Genomic DNA, 6,000 nt, shown 5'->3' with positions numbered 1-6,000 from the left:
TATTATATGATACGAGTCGACAACTCCCACATGCCCAAATGATTTTGGGTCATTGGATTACTCATGTTAGTGTATCGTCGATCCTTCCATTTTAAGGAGTTTTAATTGTATTGGGTTTTTTTAATGTCTCGGAAATTACCCTCAATTCAATTTTTATTACATTAATTAATTTTACCATGCATTCAGTAAGTTTTCCAAATTCTAGCTAGTTTGTTTGTGCATTTATTAAAGATTCATGGTAAATACACATTTAGATTGACACACAAGTTAACATTTTTTTAATTCTAGGTTAACGTCATATGAATTCGGGTTACATCATTACTATTATGTCGATAAGATAAATTTGAGCATATACACTCCCCGTGGCAATCTATATGTGGTTGTATATTCTTTTTTATTTCTTTTTTTTTTTTTTTTGCATTGATACAATGGTCTGTCTGAGGTTGGCTTCTAATTACATGATGAAGATTTTTATTTTTACTATTTTTTTAGTATGAATAGTGATACTCACTGAAAATTTAGGGTCCGATTCCAGCATGTGACGCTAGTCCCAGTGTAAGTTTCGAATTGGCTCTAAGCCTGAAATCACGAAGAAGACTTTTAGAAGGCGATGTCTTAGCAGGAAAATGTAACTCTCACCTCATCATCTCGTAACTCCTCTGCTAAGTCGAGTCTTAGCAGGAAAATGGAACTTCAACCTCCTCATCATCTAACTCCTCTGCTAGGCGATGCCTTAGCAGGAAAATAAAAGTCTCACCTCTTCATCTCGTAACTCCTCTGCTAAACCGGACCTTAGCAGGAAAATGAAACTTCAACTTCCTCACTCTCTAACTCCTCTGCTAGGCAATGCCTTAGCAGAAAAATAAAACTCTCATCTCATCGTCTCGTAACTCCTCTGCTAAATCGGGCCTTAGCATGAAAATGAAATTTCAACATCCTCACCCTCTAACTCCTCTGCTAGTCGATGTCTCAGAAGGAAAATAAAAGTTTTCAATCTCTCCAATTTTTCTCCTCTACTAGACGCAGCCCAAGTAAGTAAAATTTAATTGTCAATCTCCTCAATTCTTCTCCTCTACTAAGCTTAGCCCTAGTAGGTAAAATTTAATTTTCAGTCTCTTCAACTCTTCTCCTCTACTAGGCTCAGCCTTAGTAGGTAAAATTTAATTTTCGGTATCCTCAGCTCTTCTCTTCTACTAAGCTCAGCCTCAGTAGGTAAAATTTAACTCATATCATCCTCATAATAAAATAACATCCACGAACTTAATATAAGAAGTCGGCTTTATTAAATTTCAACCGATTAAATAGAAAAAATTCAAAAACGAAATATGTAACGTCCCGAAAATTTGAAGGTCCACGTAAACCATATGCATGCAAGTTATTAAATTTTTTTTGTATTTTATTTAATTGTTTTAATGTATTAAAAGCATGTTTATTGCATGAATATGTGTTTTTATTATTGGTTAAATTATTTATTTAATTTTTTAAAAACCATTTTTAACGATGCATGATTTATGATTTGCATTATTTTATATTATTACATGTTTATTTGATGCACGTTAAAATATTTTATTGAGTTTTATGTTTCAGGCGAATAATCGATGCGGGATCGGGAAAAAAGATCGGTGACGATTTTGGCAATTTATGAAAATGTGGTATTTTATTTTAAGTGAAGAAAAATAGTATTGTAATTGATTTTTTTGGAATTTTAAGCAATTTAAAGTTTAATTTATTTTATTATGTGATTTTAATGTTTTAAACTTTTCAAATACCAATTTGAAAACTTGGAGATTTTAAACTTGAAACTTGGTATTCAATTATTTTATTTAATCTTTGAATAGTATTATTTTTATTACTAATTATTTAATTAAGAACTTATAGCCCCTAATTAGTTAATTAATTAATTAAGAAATTTTTTTCACCTAAATCTACACTAACACACGCACACACACACACACACACAAAACACACACTACACGTTTTCTTTGGAGAAGATTAATAGGATTCTTGTGCTCTTTCAGCAACCACCATCTCAACCCCTCTTCATTTCAAAATTTATGAAGATCCACGTTGATTTTTCGAGCAAGAATCGTATACCAAGCGTCCCCCGGTCATCTCCCGTATTCCACCGCGCCAGTATTCGTCATTTCCGAGCGTTTAGACGCAAAGACATGTATATTCTTTTATTTTTGCACCGATCTTACCGTAGTATGTATTTTGATGTATATTGTATGAAAATCCATGTATGTTATGCGAAAGTTTGAGTAAAAATGTTTAAAACGATTTTGGATCAAAATTTTAGATCTCAAAATTAAGTCTGCTGTCATATCGAGTACTGTGAATTTTCGGTCACTTTCTCGAAAAATATTCAACATATAAAACATAGTACTCTTTGATATATTTGATTTGACAGTAAAGTCGTAATTTTTGGACAAGAACTGAGTGAGTTACGATCATTTTTGTGGGACTGCTCAAACTATGAAATTTCTGTGTCACAAAACCCTTCACTCTCTGTTATTTCAAATTCTACAACTTATAGTTTGGTTTTCTGGAAATGTTTTCAACATATGATATGTATTACTCTGTGTTATCTTCGATTTGATAGCAATTTGTAATTTCCTGATAAGAAAAGAGGGAGACATGATTTTTATCGTAAAATCGCTCAAGATGTGAAATTTCTGTGTCACAAAACCCGTAACCCTCTGTTATTTTGAATTCTGCGACTTATAGGTTGGTTTTCTTGAAATTTTTTCAACATATGATTTGTATTACTCTGTGTTATCTTTGATTTGATAGAAAATTTGTAATTTTTCAATGAGAAAAGAGAGAGATATGATTTTTATCGTAAAACGCTCAAGCTATGAAAATTTGTGTATCTTTTTCACGTTTTCTCAAGTTTTAGTTGCAGGCTTCGTTGAGATCTCCTGAATATTTGCTGCTGTGGTTAGGGCAGCATTTCCAGAACTTTCCAACGAAGACCTCGATGTTTTTAAGTGTGTTCGACGTACAAATGAAAATATTTTATGTTTTTGAGGTATGCTAAATGTCTTGTGACCAAATAGGAACGGGTTTGGAAGTCGATGAACGTGGCCGATGAGCTCTCCACCACGGTAAATTATGACCGGATTTAGATCAGGATTGGAAACTGGTGAAGCATGACCAGGGACCAAACCACCCGGTAAAGCATGACCGGGGATCTCATGTATGTGGTAGAGGACATCCTTGCCAGCCCAGTACTGTGGTTTAGTCTGATCAGGCGCACTTATGTTATGGGTCACTTGCTTTGAAACATATCTTTACGCAAAATGATGATGTTTATGTATATTTAATTATGTATGATGCAAGTATGTTTATGAAAAATTTTAAGTTACGACGACACATTTATGTTTACGTAAGTACATTCAAGTTTAAGTATGTACGCTCTACTTTAAAATGCATGTGGATTTATTACGTATTATTTGTTATTCTCAATTTATAAATGTTGAGTCTTTAGACTCATTAGACTTGATCGATGCAGGTGAGGTCGAGTTTGAGGAGACAAGAGGCGGGGACCAGTGAGCTGACTCGGAAGTAATAAGCTCCAAAATTAAGCTTCTCGATCGCTATGAAAAGACTCTCCCACTTTGGTTCCAACTTTCCCCTCTGCTCTTCCTTCCTCAGGACCAAGTCACTCACTTCTTCCTTTCCTAATCATGTTAACCTCCACACGCGCTCTTTTTCCCTCCTCCCTCACTACCCCTTCATAACACCGACACGTGACTTTTTGGTCCCCGCACAAGACTCCAACTCCTTTTCCCACGAGAAACTTAAGCTTCTCATGATAGCTGGAAGCTGCGGCTCTAAAATTCTTTAGGGCTGGTCGTCCCAAGATTCTATTATACGATGATGGAGTGCCTACCACCGTGAAGGTTATCATCTTGGTTACCCGCCAAGGATCACTCCCCACGGATAAGGGAAGAACAATTTGATCCAATGGCTGAATGGCCTATCTCGCGAACCCATATAGAGAGATAGAGACTGGATCAAACTCAAATCCTTCAACTTTCATCTGATCCAACGTTATCTTGAACAAAATATTTACGGAGATTCCATTATCAATAAAGATCCTTGCCACGTCGTAATTGGACATGGTTTTCGTCACCACGAAGGCATCATTATGTGGAGCGGCAATGCCCCGGAAGTCTTCCTACCCAAAACTGATGATAAGATCTTGTGGGAAGTCTGGATCCCTGGATATCTAAAAGTTCTTCAACCTTCTTCTGTGTGCTTTCTGAGCTCGCTCGGAGTCTCCATCGGTAGCACCTCCCGAGATCATATGAATCATTTCTCTCGTAAGAAAGTTGTCCTCGTTCATTCTCTTCCTTGGATCGGCAGGCTCTCGAGGGACATCTTGACCCCGCCACTCCTTTCTCGGCTCTACTACCCTATGTTTTATCTAAGGAGGGCCCTGACCTCGCCTAGGGGACGTGAGAGAACTTGGGCGACTCCCGGATGAGGATCCCTCTCGTCTATCGAGCGGAATCAATCTAGCATCATTCTCAACCCTCTGCACTTTTTCCCACCTCCCCTCTGATTCCCTCACCTCCATCACCTTGTCATGATTTCTATTCAACGGAACATGCGAGGAGAATCGTCCTCTACCTCTATCCTTATCCTCCTCTCTCTCACCCATGCCTCTCTTCTTGCCTCCTTTCCGCTCCCTCAATCCTACTTCTCGCGAGCTGCTGCTTCATCCTCTTGTGCCGTTGGGCATCCTCTAGATTTACATATTTTTCCGCCCGAGATAGCAGATCAACATAACTTGATGGAGGTTTCTTGACCAACGATTTAAAGAACTCCCCTCTTCTCAGTCCTTGGGTAAAGGCACTTATCATGATGTTAAGGGTAGCCGTTGGTATCTCCAGCGCTACATTGTTGAAACGATGGATGAATTCTTACACAAACAAGCTCAGGTAATTTTTCTGACGCCTTTTGCTGCTAGCAAACCTGGGCAAGAAAACAGTGGAAAGGTCCTCGAAAGATCGTATGGAGTTGGGATGTGGCATATTAAAGCACTGCGAGGCGGATTTCAAATCGTTCCCAAGAACAACCTGCACCTAACTCCATCTGAGTACTAATGTAACAAAGCTGCATTCTCAAATCTCCCCAAGTGTTCTTCTGGGTCAGTACGCCCATCATACTCCCTCACGCTTGACTGTCCAAAACTTGGGGGAAGTCTTTCCTCCAAAATCGCGGGGGAAAAAAGACTCTCTTTCTTGGGCGTTGGAGCTCCGTTTCCCAATTGCTGTCTCAACATTCTTATCTCTCCCACATCTCCTCTATCTCTGGATTTTCCTCACTTGGGAGAGGCCACATCTCTTCAACCCTGCTCTAACGGCCCTCCACATTCTCCTCTCGTTCCTGGCGAGTGGCCTGTTCTTCGGCAAACCTAGATTCTTGGTTCCTCTTCATGGCTTCGTCTAATGTCTTGTTAATGAATTGGCCTAACTGTTCCAAGGTCAGGTTCCCCACAATCTCATTAAGAGACCTCGTTTGGCTCTCGTCTCAGGACGAGGTTGCTCATGTCTAGTCTCAGGACGAGGTTGTTCGGCTCTCGTCTGAGGACATGACGATGCTGAGTTAGTTCTTCTGCTTCCTCTTAGGCCTAACATCTCTATGTCTCAGCTCAAGTCTTCCCACAGACGGCGTCAAGTGATACTCACTGAAAATTTAAGGTCTGATTCTAGCAGGTGACGCTAGTCCATCGCAGGCTTTGAATTCGCTCTAAGACTGAAATCACGAAGAGAACCGTTAGAAAGGGGCCGGGAGGGTGTCCCGGCGTAGCCCCTCCGACGCTCAAGAGACTGAGGATATAAGAGGAGAGCAGCTAACGATTCTACTGAAAAACAATATATTGAATTCCGAATTAGACACTCAAACCTAGTATTTATAGGAGAATATTTGGGCCGGTCATGGGACAGGGGTCCCAAATCCGTTTTGGGCCTAATCCTAATGGGCCCATCT

This window comes from Primulina huaijiensis, chromosome 16 (assembly GCF_012295235.1).
Source record: "Primulina huaijiensis isolate GDHJ02 chromosome 16, ASM1229523v2, whole genome shotgun sequence".
NCBI classification, from domain to species: Eukaryota; Viridiplantae; Streptophyta; class Magnoliopsida; order Lamiales; family Gesneriaceae; genus Primulina; species Primulina huaijiensis.
This window is presented reverse-complemented; position numbering follows the sequence as displayed.